The sequence below is a fragment of the Phodopus roborovskii genome, unplaced genomic scaffold (genome assembly GCF_943737965.1).
Source record: "Phodopus roborovskii unplaced genomic scaffold, PHOROB, whole genome shotgun sequence".
Lineage (NCBI taxonomy): Eukaryota > Metazoa > Chordata > Mammalia > Rodentia > Cricetidae > Phodopus > Phodopus roborovskii.
The window spans coordinates 43,313,130-43,334,084 of NW_026126418.1; the positions used below are offsets into that span (position 1 = coordinate 43,313,130).

The 20,955-nt window shown below is 42.7% G+C and overlaps 1 protein-coding gene across 9 annotated transcripts in view; it reads left to right on the forward strand.

Annotated features, from left to right (window-relative positions):
* Rbms1 (RNA binding motif single stranded interacting protein 1) overlaps positions 1-20,955 on the forward strand; it is a 206,504-nt gene that overhangs the window by 86,367 nt on the left and 99,182 nt on the right. The window contains exon 1 of one of the 9 annotated variants that reach the window (XM_051184595.1): positions 3,637-3,742. The exons of the other annotated variants lie outside the window; for them this stretch is intronic. The gene's annotated coding sequence lies outside the window, so the exon portion shown is untranslated. Of the gene's footprint in view, positions 1-3,636; positions 3,743-20,955 lie in introns of those variants that run through there. 9 annotated transcript variants of the gene reach the window in all.

Consider the following 20,955-nt stretch of genomic DNA (forward strand, 5'->3'; position numbering starts at 1 on the left):
CACACACCACTGCTTGTTTATCTTCTTGAGCCTGTGATTTTTTTTTTTCTTGTTATTTCTGGTTTTCTCTCTTTAAAAAATTCTATGCCACCCTTTTGGAAATTATTTTTTTTTGGTACTTTTTTTTTTTTTTTTACATTTAACAACATTAGATTTTCTTATTTTGAACAGACCACCAAAACTCTTTTAAAGAAACAATTTTAAGGCATTGATTTACAAACATGAACTAGTGTGGACATGATGCAGTCAAATATGTGAAATTTCATATTCTAGGTTGCTGTTCTAGTTTGGTTTCTGTTGCTGTGTTAAACACCGGGACTAGAAACAGCTTGGGGGAGGAAAACATATATTTGGCTTACAATTTCATGTCACTGCCCATTAGTCAGGGAAGTCAGGGCAGAACTCAAACTAGGAATCTAGAGGTGGGAATTGCAACAAAGACCATGGGGGAAACCCTGCTTACTGACTTGCTTTCCATGGCTTACTTAGCTTACTCACCCTTGCTCAGGGGTGACACTACCCACAGTGCACTGGGCCCTCCCACATCTGTCATCAGTGGAAAATGGCCATCAGACATGCCTACCAGCCAGTCTTAACAGAGACAGTTCCTCAACAGAGGCTACCTCTTTCTGAAAACTATAGTTAGTTTGTATCAAGTTGACAAAATCAACCAGTATATTTACTTTAAAGAGTAGCTGTTGTGAGTGTTCAGAAACTCTTAAAGCTGTCCATTTTCTTAGACTGAAAGTTGCATATAAATACAACCGTTTATGGACAGATTTACCACTCCCCCACCCCCATTTTCATTGCTGCATTGCAGGTGACAAACGCAGACTGTTCTGCTTCTGGCATGTTCTCCTCTGGTTATAATTTATTTTGACTAGTCATGATTATGTTCATCAGAAACTTCTTTTACAGCTTTTTCAAAGTGCAGTATGGTGGGAGGTGTAACTTCAAAGAGGTGTGTTTAATGTATAACGAAGCAGAGAGGATTTCTGTAAGCATTAGAAGACAAATCAATACAGCACTATAGAAACACTTCTCAATATGCAACCTAGCAGAGTTTGAGTGGCTATGGAACGTTGATGGTATGTGCTGCAGAGGATCCAAGGCTTGAGGGGTCAGAAGAGGACAGATAAAGGGCCAGGCCAAATGGATAGGGTAAGAGAAAGACTTGTTACCATGCTAGCGTTTTATTTTGCCCATCCATGTTCATCAATAGGTCAGTTGCCTGTATCTTTGTAAGTTGTGTTCATTTGGTGCTGTGTAGTTAGGGAATAATACATAGCCTCATTATTTCACATTAATCCAGATTCTTATGTCCTCCCTTCCCAATCATTTTAGTCCCATCATTAACAATTAGGTCCCATGTTCTTTGTAGAAACAGGCTATAAAGCATCATTTTGGCCAGGTGCATGCCTTTAATTCCAGCACTTGGGAGGCAGAGGTAGGTGGATCTCTGAGAGTTTGAAGGCCACCAGCCTCGTCTACAGAGCTAGTTCTAGGACAGCCAAAACTAAACAATCACATCGTTTCGGTTTAAGATCTCTTATGATCAGCCTAACCATTTCTGTTTACATAGTTGGCAGAGTACTTCATATCCATTTCATATTCTGTTTTACAGGTCAAGTTCTCCACCAACTCAAGCAGGTAGTTTTTTCAAAAGTTTAGGGAACGTTTAACTGCAACTCAGAAATGTTGTATTAGTTACTGAATGTGGAGAGCAAGTTAAGTGATTTTTCTGAACAGTCACAAGTCATAAGGAAGTAAAAAGCTGGTCAGGGAGAGAGAGGCACCCAGAAAGCTAAGTGTCCTGCCTATTGAAATAGCTAAGGGGTAGTGAGGACACAAAGGGAAGTAATTCAGTTTTTTCATAGGAGGAGTTACATTACATGGGCCCCTCAAGTTGGTACTTAAAATGCTGTGTTTATTGGCAGTTTCCTCCAAAAGCTTTTTGTGGCTGATGTGAAAGCTGGCTCTAAGGCAGTCAGTGCCAGGGCTTCTAACTCAAGAGATGGGACATTGGCTGCATCATCGTGCATGCCTTTCTTTTCAAGTGGATGCTGAATTACAACAGAGGCTTTGAAGATGGGAAGGCAGTTTTTACTGGGGGAACTAGTGAGCAGTTGAGGTTAGCAGGACTCAGGGCAGAGGTTGAAGGGTAGTGAGCAATGAGATCATGATCACTAAAATAGATGAGAGCAGAGCCTGGGCTTAGAAGGTGTTACAGTCAACTATAGATGTTGAATGGAGGAATGGTGGTCTGCCTGAGTGGCTACTGACATACTGCTTTGACAAGGAAAGGATTTCAAGTAAAGAAGGTTTTAGTCTTGGTTCAGAAGTTGAAAAGCTACTGTAGCTTGTTTGCCTGACACTGGGAGCAGTGATAGGAGAGTTTGGACTTTGTTATAGAGATTTTCTGCATTTTTTAGATGTTATAATAAGGAGGGGTTAGGATTGCTAAATTCTGCTGCTGGCATTCTGTCCAGACACCAGAAATGCCAAGTGGCCTGTAGAGTTCACAGCAGTTTCTCAAAGGGAAGTGTCCAGCCATTAATGGGACATTATATTTCCAGGTGAGAGTCACAGTGGGCTGTAGACATTTTGCTGCCTTCAAGTCAGTTTGGGAGTTGCCTTCAGGTCAGTGTGGAGACTGCCTCACATAGGTGCATAGACTTTTTTTCTTTTCATGGTCAGCCTGACATTCAGAGATCTCCTTCCACTGTGTGTGCCAGAGATAAAACTCAGGTAATCAGATTTGACAGCAAGCACCCTTTCCCATTAGGCCATTTCAAAAGCCTCAGATGTGTTTTTCGTTGTTGTTGTGTTGGTTTTTTTTGGGGGGGGTTGGTGTTTGTTTTGATCATCTAGACCACCTATAACTATAGAGCCATCTATTGAATCTGTGAAATAAAAGGCCATAGTGTGGACGCCTTCAATCCCAGCACTTAGAAGGCAGGTGGATCTGTTGAGTTTGCTGTCTATGCACAGAGAGAGAGTTCCAGGAGAACCAGGGCTACATAGAGCAACCTTGCCTCAAAATCAATCAATCAATCAATGTATGTTAATTGCTACCTACCTATGGGAGGGCAATGAGTTTGTCCTGACCATTTTAACTTAGCCTGACCAATTGCTCATTATTCTCCCTTCTTATGATCCCAAGTTTGTTCAGAAGACAGTTAGAATCTAGAAGTGGGGCTTGGGGAAAAGAGCTTTGGGAGTCACTGAACACACTCCCGGGAGCCGAGCTGTCAAAGAAAGAGATGACATCAAACCTTGGGGAGGTGAGTTCTAACCGGGAAGGAGCAGGGCTGGGCCTTTGACACAGTAGGTGACAGAAGTATCAGAACTCTGAGAGAATGCAGAGTCTTGGAATTCTGCCCTTTCAAGGAGAGAGATTGCTGGCTCCAGTAAATGATGCCCAGAGGTCATAGAAGACAAAGGCTGGTGAATGGCAGTTAGAATTGTCTGTTGGGAGGTCATGTTGTATGTCTGTAGATCTGAAGTTTCCACAGAGCCCTATGTGTGCAATGGGGCAGGAAGGGGGAGCAGGAGGAAGCACATTCCAGAAGGTTTAAAGAATAGATGAGTGAGGAGGGTGTGCCTTTTGGAAAGCCAGGCACCAAAAAGAAAAAAAAAAAGAAAGCCCCTCCCAGTTCAAGAGTGACAGCCTGCACAAATCTTTTTAGAAGGCACTTGGAAGAGTCGGTGGAAGTAGGCTTTACTTTTAGGAGCGACTGAGGTAAGTATTAGCCCTACAGGAATGTTGTGTCAGAAGTCAGTGATAGGCTTGAGTTAGGTGTGAGACTGAGGGGGAAAATGACCAGACCAGAGAGAGGCGTTAGGTCTTCTGTTCAGAGACTAGACAGGGAAGCCTGAAAGAGGCTGCAGTTTGAAGGAGTTTGACAAGAGGTTTTGGAGTTCTTGGGGAGCTGGTGAGCACTGAAATGGGGGTGAGCTAGAGGTGGCCAGAGCTGGGCAGCCTGTGTAGGTGTGATACTCCGAATTTTCCTCAGCGGTACTCAGGTGGGTTTGTGGTGTTTGTCATTGGTCAAGGGAGATCTGTACCAAACTTGAGACCCTTGTGAGAAATGCTGAGGAGACCTACTGGTCTCAAGGGATGCCGTGCCTGTTCCTAAGTGTGGTAGCCATTCTCTTCAGACATGGAGGGAGAGTGAGGTGATTAAAAAAAAAAAAAAAAAAAAAAAAAAAAAAGGTGCTGGTTGGTAGGTTGGGGTGGTGTACAGGCCTTTAATCCCAGCACTCAGGAGACAGGCAGGCAGATCTCTGTGAGTTCAAGACCAACCTGGTCTACAGAGTGAGTTCCAGCCTTCCAGCCAGGACTATACTATAGAGAAACTTTGTCTCAGGGGGAAAAGAAAGAAAGAAAGAAAAAGCTTTGTTATTTATTTCAAGGTCAGTTTTTTTTTTAAATACAACATATTTTAACCATATTCTTATCCCTCCCCCAACTCCTCCTAGATCCTTCCCACCTGCCTGCCTACTGACTCAACTTCATGTTGTTTCTCTTACTCTCACAAAAAAAACCCAGAAAAACTAAAATTAAAACAAGAAGAAAATAAGACAATACTAAAACATAAGAAAAAGCACACATTTAAAAAAAAATAGATAAAACCAGAGTCCCTTGTGTGTTGGCCAACTACTTCTAGACATGAGACCTGCCCTGGTTAATATGCAGGGTCAAAATCGTGAAAGTTGAATAATTGTAAACTGTCACCCAAGATCCCCAGCTTAGGAACAGGGGCAGAAACTATGACCATACCTTATGGCATTGTTGGGGTAGGTAAGGAAAAGACAGTGGCTGCCTTCCTGGTGTGTGACAAGGACTTGGGTGGCCATTGCTATTAAGAAGCAGCTCTCAAATACTTGCATAGTTATGCTTCCCTGAAGTTTCTGTTGTAAGCTTTTTAAAAATGTCCTGTATTAAAATCTCCCTTATTGCTCAGGTTAGCCTTGGAATCATAATTTTCCTCCCCCAGCCTCCCAGGTTCAGGGATTAGAGGCCTGTACCATCAACCCCAACATCAAATCTTGTTTCATGGAGATTTCAACCAACCGTGAGCCACAAACAGAATATGTAGTTTTGGTTTTTTCCTTTTTCCTGCCTGACCTATAAGCTAAACCAGCCACTTTAAGAAATATCGCTGACACTATTTAAAAGCATCGTAAGTGGAAATAGGCATGGATTTCAACTAATTCATTAGTTTTATGGTGGCGAGCACATTTCTTATGTTTTCTAAATCTTTTTTTCAACACACACACACAAATTTAGATAATGGCCACTTGATGTTTTTTGAGATGGAAGATGGGAGTCACATGTGACATCTGACACAGCTGCCCTCACTTGTCCCTGCCTCCCTTGAAGTGTTCCCTCACAAGTCCGTTTACATAAAAGAGTATGGGTCAAGGAAATTATGCAATTCTAATAGTTGGAAATTCATTAGCTGAAAATGTGATGAGAAATATCTAAAGCTTCGCTTTTGCGCTCACTAGAGAAAGCTGATACAGTGGGTGTACCTGTCCTGCTAGGACTGCACAGATCTGGAAACAGTACAGAGAAGCTTGAGGGGTCTTGAGTGGACTGACTCTACTGGTAGACATTTTGCTTCTCTCCGTATCTGGTTTTCAGTTCCTGAAGTTGTTTGTTTAAATCTGTTTCTCAGTTGTGTTCACTGTGATGCTCAGATTGTATTAAATGTTGAAAGTGTTCCAGGAATTAAAGAAGGTTGTTGATATCACATGCTGTGTAGTATTGCCTAGGAGAGTAACAGTTTCAAATCTCAGAGAAGTTTTGAAGTTCTGCAGTGAAGCATTTGTCCAATTGTATGTATTGCATTCGTTTTCTGGAATTGTTTAATCATGAAATTCCATAGCCCTACATTATTAACAATATGTTTTGAAATGGTTTGAGGAAGGCTAACTTTGAGTTTGGGATTGGCAATAGAGATTATCTGACTGGCTGCCAATTTTAATTTCCTCAGCAGGAATTGACATCCAAAGCCAGCTAGAAATGGTCAGGTGTCCCAGCTTGCAAAGCTCAGCATTTGACTTAGCACTGCCACATCCTACCTTCACCATTTTCACTTTTCCAAATATACCACACCCTAATGAATAATTAGTAAAGAATGTATCGTTTAAAAAATGATTGATGGGGCTTCAGAATTTTGCTATATGCTTGACAGCCACTCTCTAAGTAGACCTTTGGCAGTGGTGTGTTGAATTAAACTTTCCTCTCTCTCTCTCTCTCTCTCTCTCTCTCTCTCTCTCTCTCTCTCTCTCTCTCCCTCTCTCTCTCTGCTTTTAATTTCTTTTCTTTAAAGGCTAGTTTCCCCACCTCTTTTACTACTTTTTCAAGCATCTGCCAAATCAGGATAACTGTGACTTGGGAAATCAACCCAGTTTAAAGTACCAGTCATCTGGAAAACCCACACACAATTATTAATGAATACTCTTTTGTTCTCCAAATTAGTTGTGTCTTTTCCATATAATTGGCTGTGGGTAGGCAAATTTGCATGATGTTAGCCTCTTCCTGCCTCCCGTACTCTATCATGCAGGGTTTGCTCTGTGGTTTCTAGGTGTAAGTTCCTGTGTCAGGGAGACCACAGCTGAGGCTTTGCAATCCCACTGTGCCAAGAGCCCATCAGAGATGTCTGCCATGTGTTCTGAGGGGCCTTTTACCCATCTCGCTTATCACAGAGATATTGGGGACACGAACTGCTCGTGTGTGATATTGGTTTTAGCACTCGCAGTGACTAAGGAGAAGAGGTAGAAAGCCACTGTAGTGGTAATGTACACCTGAAACTCTCAAGCTAGAGAATGAGATGCAGGAAGGTTCTGAGTTCTAGGCCATAGATGCCTAGCAAGGCTTGGTCTCAAAAACATCAGAGTGACGTGGAAAAACTGGAGAGTACTAAGGGAAATCAAGAAAGTATTTCAAATTCTGGAAGGTTCCTTCTTGTTGTTATCTAGTCAGACATGTGAAGTAGGCTTGGAAACAGTACCTAGTGGCACTGGGATTATTGATGGTCAAGGGGGAACATTTCATGGCTCACCTAGTACTTGACTGACAGGTGGTCAAGCATTGTTGCTCTAAGTCTGTGCTCAGTTACCCAGCAGCAACTTTGGAAGTGGCTGTGGATGATGTGATACAGGGCTGCTGTAAAACCTGAGTATAAGAGCCAGTGTGGGCTGTGTTTGTTCTGCACAACAGAATTTGCTTACTCCTCATAGGTGGCTCCTTCTTTGTTTGTGGAATCTTTTTACCAAGAGGGTGTTCAAAAGCAATAGAGAGAAAACAAGTCAAAGCAGACAGCAGCAACACTGCCTGTGTAAGATGCACACCAAGTGAAAAGGTATGAAAATGGGTTTGAATCATAGCTTGGTTTCAAATTTAAAACTTCAGTGTTAGGTAACTTTGGTTATATATGGGAGGCGTGCGTGTGTGTATGTATATGTGTGTGTGTGTGTGTGTGTGTGTGTGTGTGTGTGTGTGTGTTTGGTTATATATGGGAGGCGTGTGTGTGTGTGTGTGTGTGTGTGTGTGTGTGTGTGTGTGTGTGTGTGTCCATGCATATGGAGGCCAGAAGCTGATGTCAGGTGTCTTACTCTACCGCCCTCTTCCTTATTGTTGAGACAGGTCCCAATTGAACTAGTTCACCGGTTTGGCCAGACTATCTATGTCTTCTCATCTTCCTTCCTTCCCTCCTCCTCCCTTCCCCCTTTCTTCTTCCCTACCTCCTCCTCCCCTTCCTTCCCTCTCTGTTTCCCTACTTCCTCCCTTCTCCCCTCCCTCCCTCTCTGTGGTAGGATGTGAACTCAGGTCCACATGTTTCCACAGCAAACACTTTACAAACTGAGCCATCTCCCCAGCCCAACTGGTCATAATTCTGAAATGATGAGGAAGATGTGGTATAACACAAAAGGCTACCTGGAATAAAATGCCAACATTTTCCTTTAAACTTCCTTTTGGTGACATGTGTTTGTACTGAAGCACTGTGCAGTAATATGTTAGGGTTGCTATGTTGAAGCATGGTTCACTAAAGTAGTTTCCTATTCTGGTGGTTAGACTCTGATGAGGGTGCTAGAGGGGGCCATGCTGCCTCTGCTGGACCCAAGAGAGCTGTGCTGAAGACTTGTCCCTTGCTTTTTGCTGTTACCTGACATGACATCGTAACTCCAGCATTTATATGACATTCTCACTGTGACTCCCTGTGCCTAGATTTTCTCTTTGTGATCTATACCAGTCGTGGTGTTTGGACATGGACTATAAAGAGGTCACATTCTAGGATACTGGGAGGTCAGAGTTCCAGTCTGCTCAGGGGATACATTTCATTCCTAACAGCCTCGCTCCAAGCAAGACTCAACAGTTGGGCCTGTGAGTAAGGCCAGAACACTAATGACACAGTCATAGTTACAATAACTTCTATAATGGAAGTATTAGACTGCAGACCCATTGTACATCATTTATAAGGGCCTATTCTCTCTGGGGGTTGATTTTTAACTTGTAAGTTAGAAAATACGTTTGTTTTATTTACAGATGGTTCAAGTGTATAAAAGATTCCAGAAGCATCTGTTTGCAATGTAACTTTCGAGGAGCTTGAGAATTCCTGCTCTGTTTCAGCAAGGCCCATTCCCACCCTTGTGGCCAGAAGTTCCTCCCAGTGCTAAAAAGATTCTTTTTCACTCCTATCCCCTAAGCTTTTGTTTAGACCATTAGAAAGGGCAGCAGAACTCTGCCTTCCCTCTTGGCCTTAAGGTCTGCCTGAAACTTCTGCCAGAACTTAGCCCTGATGCTGTGGTTTCCATCTACCACACCTTAGAGGTGGTGTGAGGGCAGTGGAAAAACCCAGCCACCCTCTCTATACTGAGAAGGGGATTCCTGGGCCACCGATTTGGAGACACCAGGTTGCCCTCAGGGGGAAGAGAGTGATTATTATAATTATCAGGGAAGATTGTTAGGATAGAGAGTAGTTGTGTGAGAAAGTGGTAGTAAGGAACTTAACTCACAGGTGTTTTGTTTTTGTTGGTCTTGGCCTGTTGTGACAAAATCCCTTTTGTGACAAAACACATTTCTAATGGTGTTGATTTTTAAGGAAATCAGCTAAATTAGTCATTTCTTTATACAAAGGATTCTTCCTGTGGGCAATGACTGCTTGAATTGTCCTTTAACCTTCTGCTTGGGTATTAGATGGCTAAATATGTGTGAGCTCTGCTGCCTCTTCCTTTGTAGCATTGTGTTTATGTAATTTGCGAGTATTTTAAGTGCATGGCAATGGCTGATTTTAGTCATAGTGTATTTCAGAATCCCTTTTCTTACTCTATTTAAACCAGGAATTTACCCAGGCCTAATTTTCAAAAACCACATCCAGTGTGTGTGTGAAGTTAGGCATGTGTAATTGGCATTATTTCAGAAAGCTTGGGTCCTTGTTGGGCAGCTCTGGGTATGGGGAAGGACACCTCAGGTGCTCTGCACTTTCTGTGCAAAATGGGGTCATTGGGATTTTCAAAGCAGCCGCTTGTGTTTGTTTTGACCTAGGGAAGCACGCAGAGTTGTAACCTAGAGAGCTGGACATTGAACTCATGACATGTCAGTTCAAGGGGAACTGTGGAACCTCTCACTTGTATGGTGGCTTTGCAGTGTCAGAGTAGGGACACAGAAATCGCTTGGCTCAGCTGGTCTCAAAGAGGATCTGGAGGGTGCGTCCAGAGAGGGTGCAGTTTTAGAATCAGGAGACGCCTTTTCCTGTTGGCCCTCCGGTGTCATCTGAAGAGTCAGAAGACAGAGCCTGTGGGGAATGGGGGACTGGGTGGTGGCTGCTTTGAAATAGATGTAGACACAGCCGCAATACCCCAAGTATGCAAATCCATTGTAGAGACCATGAATGAGACTGAGCTTGCATAAGAGGTACCAGAGACTCTACTATCACCTGCTTTGCTATTTCTTAAATGTGTCTTAGTCAGAATCTAAAAAAAAAAAAAAAATAAATAATAATAAAAAAAATGATTGTCTCTGTCTGTGCCATGCATTCCCAGCATGGCGGGGACTTCGGAGCTTCTGTGGGTGATTTAGAAACTTGCAGAAATCTGAGGAGTTCCTTAGAGAGTTGTGTGTCTAATCAGTGGTAGAATGAACTGTCTCATAACAGGTGATACAGGCAGGAAGTGTACATGGTGATATAGGCAGGAAGTGTACATGGTGGTTGGTGGAGAATGACAAGTTCATGAGTAATGAGTCAGAAATGACTCTACAGAAGAAGAGGGATGCTTCACTTAAAGCCGATGTAAGAAAAGCTGACAGCATGTGTTCCTGGGAACCTTTATCAGCCTGAGCCCTGGAAGCTGAAGTCATGCACTAGAGCCACCTGAGTGTTTGCAGGAAAGGGCTTCAGGGCTCATAGGCGCTGAGCCAGCAGAACCTCCAGGGCCGCTGGAATTCCAGGGCTTGGCTGAAACTTGGAAACCCGGGAAGAGGGGAAGCTGCTGCTTTTCTTGTTTTCTTTCTTGCCACATTTGTACCCTGTCATTTTCAACCCCCTGGTATATGCGTGGAAGGGGATAGAGTCGAAAAACTGAGGGCCTTGTTGGGAAGACACAGTGAGGAGGAGAGACCCTGGAGCATGTCAGAGACCAAATACAGGGATAGTTGGCCCTTCTCCTCCTCGTCTTTGCCATTACCCCAGGTAGGGCAAGGCTTTCTCTGGCAGTAGGTACAGGAACAGTTTCAGGGTTTGCACCATCACACAGAACCTTCTACCATCAACGAGCAGGCTGAAAGCGCAGGCACAGACTACCAGGCCATGGTGTGCAGCTGCTATCACCATCCCCAGAAGCTAGGTCTCTGTTCACATAACTTTCCCATAAAACTCAGTAATGTTCATTCTAGGGGAAAATGTTGAGAGATTCAGAATGTAGAGGTTTGCCTACATCTTATCCACCTCTCCTATATAAAGAATTGTTACTGTAATATAATCTCCCCTCCCCCCACCCTTCTTCATCATTATAACCACCCCAATTCACACAGTTCATAACACTGTTTTGAAAGTTTTAACTTCTGTACACGTCACATACTATATATGGCTTTTGGGTAGCTAGCAAGAAAAACAGGTAGAAACATCAGGAGTTAGAGCTGTTAGATTTGACAAACACACTGAATAGCTCATGATCAAGTTTATTGAAAACGGCCACTTTTGCAACCATGTAGAAAGCATGCTTGTCACTTCTTCAGATGCCAACCAGCTAGGAAGAATGCTGGGCTATGTGGAGTAACAATTTACTTCATTAGTACACCAGAGACGAACACCAGCTAACAAAAGAGACTGTAATAATTATAAATAATTGGGAAACCCTTCATTCAGTGAAAAATACTGAGAGAAACTGAATGTAACGAGTGAAAAGATGTGTGTAATTGGGCAGCTCTAATAGAGGAGACGCCAGGAATTTATTTCTCCCGATGCCCAAAGGTAGATGTCAAGAATGGGTGCTGGCATGGCTGGCTCTGCTGGGGGCTGCTTTCTGATTGCTCACTGTCATCTGCAGTATCGTGATGGTGAATAGAGCCTGAATACAGATGTCCAGGAGGCTGTTTTCTAAGGGCACCAATCTCATTCCTTAGGGCCCCACCCTCCTGATTTAATTTCCTCCCAAAGATCCAGTCTCTTAATACTGTCACATTAAGCAAGAATCATAATTTCAATGTATTTGGGAGAGAGATAATTTGGAAGGGACACACAAGTCAATTAGTAACAATTGGTTTGATTATAAACAAACACTAGCCAACAAACTGATTTCTTAATAGCTGTTAGATTATTACATTAACAAAATCATTGGGTGTGGTTATATGCATGCGTAATTATAGCATTGGTGAGGCTAATATAGGAGGGTCAATAGTTTGAGTCCAGCCTGGATTACATAGGGAATTCCCAGCTAGCCTGGGCTAGCTATACCTTTTCATAAAACATCAATCTTCCTACTGCATAGACAGTTCTCATCTAAAAATGCTTTCTAAGCTGGGATTTTTACAGTTAGAACATACACACACACACACACACACACACACACACACACACACACACCTATCTACCTACCTACCTACCTCCTGGAACATGGTATTCAATAGTTTGGCTTCCAGATTTCCCTACTGAAATGTTGATAGTGGTCAAATCCCCAGGTTAGTTAGTTCAGAAACACGGTCTTTTAATGGGGGATGTTAGGACTGACAATACCAGCTTCAGTTTTTAGACTCTGTGAGTCAAGATAGATTATACAATACATTGGGCAGAGGGAAATCTCCTTAGTGATAGTGAAAGATGTAAATTATACTGCCTGTCCTTCTTCAAGCTTGAGAAGAGCACACAGGAAGCAGTCCCCATGAGAATACATGCCACCTCATCCCTCCACCCATTCTTACCTCCACTTAAGGGCTGGGATTCCAGGGCTGCAGAGAGGGGCTCTAGCCTGAATGCATGTGCAGTTAGAACTTCCCAGTCATTACACTAACCAGTGAAAAAGTGCAGGCAATCTGGAGGTTTTGAGCAGAAAGCCTTTTCTAGGGAACTAGCTCCCTCCCGCCCACCTGCCTTTTATATCTTGCCATTTGAACTCACAGTGTGATTTGTTTCACTGTCTTTATTGAGAGTAGGAGGTGGGAGACTGGATCTACACTTTGTATAGGTCAGTTTTAATATTAGAACCGGCTGGCTGTGGCATATTTAGGGAGAGGCCTGGTTAAGGTGGGCTTGGCTCAGGCAACACTGGCTGAGAACTTCCTACAAGTATGGCATTTTCTTGAGGGCTCTGTAGTTTGTACTTATACAGTGTCTCTTGATCAGCTTCTGGGCTGGAATGGAATGAGTGGCATAGCCCTCATGTTACACATCAAGACTGGGAGAAGTTAGTTAGCTAAGGGCAAATAAGAGGGTGGCCACAGTGACATCGAAACTCTTGGCAGTCTGCTCTCAGAATCCACCTGCTCCTCCCCAGTGATGTTCCACTCCCCCTCCCTTCAAGGCCATCCTCTAGGTTTTGAGCAGTACCACTTGGGGATGACTTCTTAGCAGAGATTTAGATTTGCCTGAAAGAAGGGGAGTCTAGACTTGTTCTATAGCAAGTAGCAATACTTGAAATAGATTGAGGCATCTGCTATTTTCTAGTGATATTGTATTTTCCCCATCACTTTTGATACCACACACACACACACACACACACACACACACACACACCCTAAATAGGGATCCCACAGCAAACCAAAGTATGGATACCACCAAAGTTCAACTTGGTGAACCAATGAGTTTTATTGGGGTTTCTTACAGGAACAAAAATGACTCAAAGACAGCTGCATTACCAACACCCAGCATGGGTGACAGCTCACAAAATAGGGAAACTTGGAGCACACCACATAGCCTGCAGACAGCTCAGGCAGTTGGAGAGCCTCCTTTCCTGGTGAATCTGATCTAAAGCTTTTCCAGACTGCTCGGCTGGTTTCTTCTTCCAGGTAGCTGGTCTGATCTTAAAGAGTCTTCTTTGAAGATTGGTTGAACTGTTAGTTGTCTTTGAAGGTGAGGTTAGGCTCAAAGGTAAGCTCAGCTTTTATTGTGTATTCTGGGGTGGGATGGGGGCTAGGAATATGCTCAGTTTAGGGACTTCTTGTTGCTTCTTTGAATATTTACCTTCCTACTTACAGACCAGCCCTGCAGGATGGAATGTTTCAATTTTACAAGAAATTATTAGCCAACAATCTACCCCTTTCTGCTGTTCTCAACTTTTATTGTTTTACTAGATGGATGTGATACGTCTGTCAAGTTTCTTCTAAACGTGTGTTTATACCCAGTTACGCCCAGAGATGACCACTGTTGTCAACCTCAAACCCACAATCACTATACATGATTTGGAAACACATGTCTGGAAAACTTGGGGCACAGTGATGCTGTAGCTCAGTGGCCAAACCAAATTCTTCATCACAGGTGGACAACTATAGTCACCAGCCCCACCCCCATCCAAGGCTCAAGGATCATTGTGAAAGAGTGGGCAAAATAAGTACAGGGAGAAGGTGGAGTATTGTGTAACAGTTTGCTTCAAGATAGAAACACTCCATTCTGCAGGGAAATTCTTAAAAGCAGGAAGGTAAACAACTCAAAATAGCTTCAGGAAGTCCCTGAAACTGACTAGATTCACTAGGCCCCTTCAGGCTAAATTAAACAAAAAAAGCTGATAGTCATTCTCAGACAAAGGGAAGTAAAGCTGCAAAAGCTCCAAATTCAGACCAGCAACCTGGAAGAAGCAGGAACCAGCCCAGCTGTCTGGAAAAAACTTTTAGACCACCTGAAGCACCTGGACAGGATGCTCTCCAACCTGTTGATGTACCTGCAGGGTATGCTGTTTGTTCCAGGTTCTTGGTTTTTGTGAGAAGTCACCCATGCTGGGTGTCTTGAGTCATTTCTGCTCCTGTAACTAACTGCATATCTAACGTGCAGGATCATTGAGGATAACTGATAGGAGATCTCTGTGAAAGAGCCCATCAACCCCCAAAGAGGTAGAGACTCCCAGGATGAGAACTGCTACTTTGGAGAAAACCATTGCCGGGGCTTAAATAGTACCCACAAAATTCATTCAACTAGAGCCTTAGAATATGACTTTTTTTTTTTTTTTTAATAAGGTAATTGCCAATATCTTGAACTAAAATCAGACTAGATTTAAGTTGGGGACAGTTGTGTTTTGAAAGGGAAATGTCTCCCATAGACTCATGTGTTTGGACATTTGGTTCCTAGCTGGCTGCACTGTTTGGGAAGGTTACAGACATTGTAATAAATGTGTGTTTTCTTAGGGAACAATGTCACAGGCCAGGCTTTAAGGTTTCATAGCCTGGCCCCACTTCCTGTCTGCTCTCCTGCTGGACTGCCAGTACATTGTGACAGGCCACCCTCACCCACCCTCCTTCAGTCACTGTATCCATTTTAGAACTGTTAACCCCAGTAAACCCATTCTCCCATAGGTCACCTCTGTCAGGTTATTGTATCACAGCAGAAACAAAACTAAGGCAAGCAAAACCAATAACTCAATAAAACCCTCATCTCATGCTTAACAAAGGTTAAAACTGATTAAGAGGATTGGAGTGAAGGTGTAATTTTCCAGTTGAATGTATACTAGAGTGGCTCCTGCATGAGTGCCACCTCTCTGGCCAGATGTGGCCATTACTAGAGGCCAGAACAGCCCAGAGTGGCTCCATCTTCTGAAGGGCTTATAGTGATTCTGATTAATGTGTGCTGAGAAGGCAGATCTCCCACATAGTCCATGCATCCAAAGCCAGTAAGATTATTAAGACTGGGGGCTGTTTTATGATTTTGTTTTTATATTGCTTTTAAATTACCATTCTCGCTATCTGTCATTTGTTTAGCATCTTTAGTGTTTTGAAGTTTTAAAGTTTCCCTCTTGTGGAGGGATGCTCCAGTCTGTAGAAGAAATATAGAACTTTCCAATGACAGGAAGATCTCATTTCCAGATGTCAGCCTCCTTCCCCAAGTACGTGGGCGCTACCACGATCCAGCCCTGGCTGATGTCACCCACCTCTTTACACCCTGGGGCTATTAAGCATTCAGCCTTTGAAACAAGGCAGTAACTTAAAGGCTCCAAATGTGTTAGTCTGTGGTCTTCACTTGATGTCTGAGGTTCTCTTACAGACTCTGGGCAATAGGGAAATATGACACTAGGCATGGCCTCTGGTCCTTATGGGGCTTATAGGACAGTATGGTTGATTTGTTATTCAATTCAAAACTGATAATCTTTTGTTGAGATAAGTATCATAAGTTGGGAGAATTGACAAGAAATGTGTGACTTAAATGTTTTTGTAGCTATAATCCTTCCCTCTTAGCTGTGCTGTTGGTATGCTGGAAAGGAGGACATGCTATTCAGTTTCACATCAGTTTCTTGAGCCAAGACTTTTGGTTGTGTTTTATCCAGGCTTTAATAGTTGTTCTTAGAAGTGCTTTCACACCAAGCTGAATTCTTACAAAACCTTGGTTGGTAAAACAGTATTGTGTATCAGGTAAGGCCCCCAATTCCATTAAACTAAGTGTCACCCTCCTTTCCATTTCTGTCCTGTGACACCCTCCCACTTCATCTCTCTTCTGAATGGCTCCTGGATAGGTAGTTGCAATGATTTTATAAATGACGGTCATGTCTTCCCCTATGGGGAAATCCATAGGCCCTTCTGTTATCTATAAAATGGCAGTAAATAGACTTTATTGTTACTAAATGAGAAAATTGACACAAAGCACTTATCTTGGTTTGAAAAACAAAACCGTCCTCAGTAATATTAGCCATTGACACTATGAATAACAGTTCTTTGTAAATAAAATGTTTTGCATAAACTGCCATGGAAGAGAATACTTGAACCTTTTGAGTTTTGCAGGTTGAGTAATGCTGGGGATAAAACACTGGGCTTTGTGTGAACTAGACAGCACTATGTTGTTTAGCTGTGTGCTCTGTGTTTAATTTGCTATTTTTAAAGACTGCCTAGATTACTTTGACAGTAAGAAAAAGAAACTAGTACAGACATAGCCAACTAATGTGGGTAAACCAAGAAGTGAACCTATCTGTCTGTTCAGAAGCAACTCCTAGTCTTGTGTTTCCATCATTTCTAGGGTGATTGATGGCTGAGATTTGCATTATTAGCTGTTGTTAAGAGAGTTAAGATGGGCATTTGCAGTAATGGACAAAGGCATGGAAGGAACATGTATATGCAGACAGGGCTGTCAGAAGTCCTAGGGAGATCACCATGATAGCTAGCCTATTGAAGGGGCAAGTTCTGGCCCTGGCATTTATAATTCATTTTTAAAACCAGCCAGGCAGGATGGTGTGATCTTAGAACCTCTAGGTTTGAATCTTCTTTATTGGATTTGTGGTGAAGGTACTTAAGAAATCATGTGTCCTGCAGGGAAGAACTCTTTGTCACATGTAGGTGATGGATATCTCTGGTCTCGTGGCCATGGTATAGACATGGAACCTTGTCTTTTCCTTCCTGAATAGTTTTCAATATTAGAAGTTTTTCTTGGCTACCTCAGGTCCCAAAAGAATGAACCAGTCCACCTTTCCTCTGAAGTCATTCCTTTTGTGCTATGTCCTAGTTTTTAAGCCTGGCAGATGCTACTATTTTGAGATGAAATCTAGTTTTAAAAACTAACCAACCAACCAACCAAACAAACAAACAAAAAAAACTAAAAAACTTTTCTTAAGGAATATCCAAAGACTTAAGTTTTGTGAATCTATGAAGTTGCCTTTATGAAGAAATACTGGCCCATCCCTGATTTCTTGTCCTTTGAATTGGTTTTGTCATGTATACCACTTGGACCCAGTCTGTCACTTAGCTCTGAGACTGTCAGTATGAGCCAGCCATGCCACCTTCATTCCTATCTGCTCTCTCCGTGTTAAGACCATGCTGTACCATGCTCTGGCCCGGGTTCCTCTTTCCTCTTGGGGAATGCTTGGCAAGTGTGGAGTCCCTGAAAGGCAGTCTCCCCTCATCTCTAACTTGCTTCCCCTTTCCTGTGGTGGATGAGGAAGGAGTAGTGATGGTGTCTCCTTCTTTTCTTCAACTCAGAAGAACGGGGATTTGTGAGACCTGTTGTTTTGGATTCATGTGGCATAGCAGTAGACAGTGAAAGACTGTGTGTTCTGTTATGTGCAGCAACAGTAAAATAACTTACTGAAAGGATGGGAAGATACAAACACAGGAAACAGGTTTCACTTCAAAGCCCTGAACACAGGGGCCGGAGAGCCGAAACTGTACATTGCACAGAACACCTTGCTGTGCAGAAACAGTGTGTCCTGGGAGAGGATGAGCCCATGATTTGTAACTGTAGTAAAAGGAAAAGGGAAAGGTGTTCAGCAGGCTTTATATTTTTGCTTTTCTATTGTTGAATGATAGATTTTTAATACAGAATACTGTTATATAGTTTTGCAATCTAAGGAAGAAAAGCCGTGACTGAATTATAAAACTTGGATTTCTCTTTCCCCTTTTGAGATGGGATCTCACTGTGTAGTTAATCTCACTGTGTCATTCTGTCTGGCCTAGAACTCACTCTGCAGACTATGCCAGCCTCAAACTCAGAGATGGGCCTTCTCCTGACTCCCCAGTGCTGGGATTAAAGGTGCATGCAAGCAGCCACCACCCAGTTGAATTAAGTAAAACATTAAGCCTTTTCCAGGATTCTGCTTTACAGAATGAGGTTCTCCTTCAGTCTGCTTCAGTAAAGATAAAAAGAATAGCTGAGGCAGCACATAACTTTAGTTCCCAAGGCACCTGTATTTCTAAGCGTGATCGCCATGCTGATGGACCATCCTGCTGATGAACAGACCACTGTGCTAATGGACTGCTGTGCATGGGGCTGACTCTGTGGACCACAGGAGAGTCTTGCAGTGATTGTTAGTATAGATATTTGTTTACCCAGGTAGTCAGAATTTGACATGTAAGAAACAATACGCATAGGAAAATGGAAAATGCCCGGTCTAGTCTACTGAAAAGCAGTTCTCCAGAATGCCCTTGGGGCTGCTGGGAATAGGATCTGTGCTGATTCTTGGACTCTGAAGGAAACCTATTTGCCTAGAAAGTTACACGGGATTACACATTTATGAACTGTGGATAAAAAGGAAATATAAAGTACACAAAAGAAAAGTCTTATTTTAAAAAAAATCATTTAAGAAAACTAAACGGGCTGGAGAGATGGCTCCGAGGTTAAGAGCACTGGCTGCTCTCCCAGAGCTCCTGAGTTCTATTCCCAGCAACCACATAGTGGCTCACAACCATCTGTAAAGAGATCTGGTGTCCTCCTCTGGCATGCAAGCATACATACAGGCAGAATACTGTGTTCATAACAAATAAACAATAAATAAGTCTTTAAAAAGAAAACTAAACAGTTCATGTTATCTTTAAAAGTATATGGACTTATGACATGCAGGGACACTAGAGAGTGTGTGGCTCTTCAAGGGTTCCAAGTCCAAGTCAATTAAAGTGGCAGTTAACCTTGAGTATACTCCTTAAACAGAAAGACATCAGACTGCCATAATTAGTCCATTTGATTCTTGTATATTCTTGGAGATTGTACTATTGAGGATAAGTTTGTTACTTACCAAGTTTTACTACTAAAAAAAAATTACAAAATGGAAATGAATGGAGCTGCCAGGCATGCTTTAGGGATGCAAGTTTCTTTTTTTGTAAAGCAAGAAACCAGATTTCTAGCTTAGATATGGGAATCCAGATGAAGTGACCTAAAAATTGACATAAATATGGGATGATTATGATGTGTACCAAGAACCGCGCTAAAGATACACTCTATCTCCAGTGTCTTAGCAGAAGTAGAATGTCAAGTCTACTGATTTTGGAAAAGTTCCATGAGGAAGGTTGTACACTATTGTCTGTCATCTTGTCACTGTCCCAATAATCACTTTATGAAAGCTGTGTTGAGAACACAGACCTGACTTTCCCTCTAATTTTCTGGGTGACATCGGATGCACTGTTTGACTCAGGAACTCCAAGCAGTGAAAAGTTAGGCTCAAATTTGTGCTTCTCAACTTCTTAAAGTCAAGCTTGCTTGGGGGTGGGAATCCTATTCTTCTCATTCCTAAAGGGGATGTCTTTATTAAGCACCTCCCAAGGCTCAGAGGTTCTGTTAAGAAGAAAGAATGTAAGGTCCAGAGGTGGTGAATGACTCCTAAGAAACAGCGTGTCCAGACACAATCAGACTGTTACACATATCCCAGAGATTGTGACAGCACACACAAGATCTGCACAGGTTCTAACCAGACAAAAATCCCATGTTTTGAAAGGGGGAACTGGACACAAAGTTCCACCTCTAACCCAAAGGTGTTTGCATTTGAGACCTGCTGGGAAAGCAAAAATGGGTTTCCTCCAGTAGCCTGCCAATGAGCATATCAACCACACTCCAGGTCAAGCCCCATGCCCAAGAATAGATGGCCATACACAGTGAACCCCATGGTTTTTCAGAGAGGGAGGAGAGGAACATAAAGTTGGGAGGGCAGGAAGTGAGGAAGAATTGAGGGAAGGGAAAGTACAATTAAAATATATCTTCTGGAAAAAATTATTAAAATTTTAAAAAATTCATCCCAACATGTTAGCTCTTATCCTTCAGGGTTCCTGTTTTCCCAGTGAATGTATTTGTAATATCTGGTGTTCTAACCCACCATGTGTCAGAGGTTTTACTCGTAGCTGCAGCTTCCTCTGCCTTCAAGCTGGCAGGGATCTTCCTGATTTGTCCACACAAACCATGGGCAAAGGCAGAAGCTTGTCAGGATGCCCCATGGGAAATGACTGAGTCAGATTTTGTGTTCCACCTGCTCCTGAGTTATAGGTACATAAGTTTGAGGTATGCTTACAAACCTTTGTTTTTGACCCTGCTGGTGGCTGTTAATAGCCTCGGTGAGTCACTACCAGCACATTTTTCTGATTAATAAATAAACTAGGAAATACTCAGGGTGTAATACATACTGTGAAAGCATATATTATCTCATCCAAACTGTTTTGGTTTTGAGTGTCTGTACCTGTGTGTGTATACAGGGTGGCGCTCTGGCAAGAAATCAACTTCTAAGGCAGATCCTGGACGGAAAACATTTTATTACTATTAAACCCATAATTCTAGGCAGTGTTAGCTGAGAGATACTGCCCCCTCCTTACATCCTTTGAAAGTCTACACAAGGCAGTGCCATCCCAATCAGGCTCTCTGTGCGGTCATACTCTTGTATCACATTGAAACTGCCAGTCTTGTATCACATTGAAACTGCCAGGTCATTCCAGTGAGGAAGAAACAAGTACAAACTTAATCCCGGCATGGTCACAAGTGCCCACCGTCTCAGCCCTGGGTTCGGTAAAAGAGCAAGGAAAAGGAAACATTGTATTTTGAGTTCTGTTAATGAGAAAGATCCCTGTAG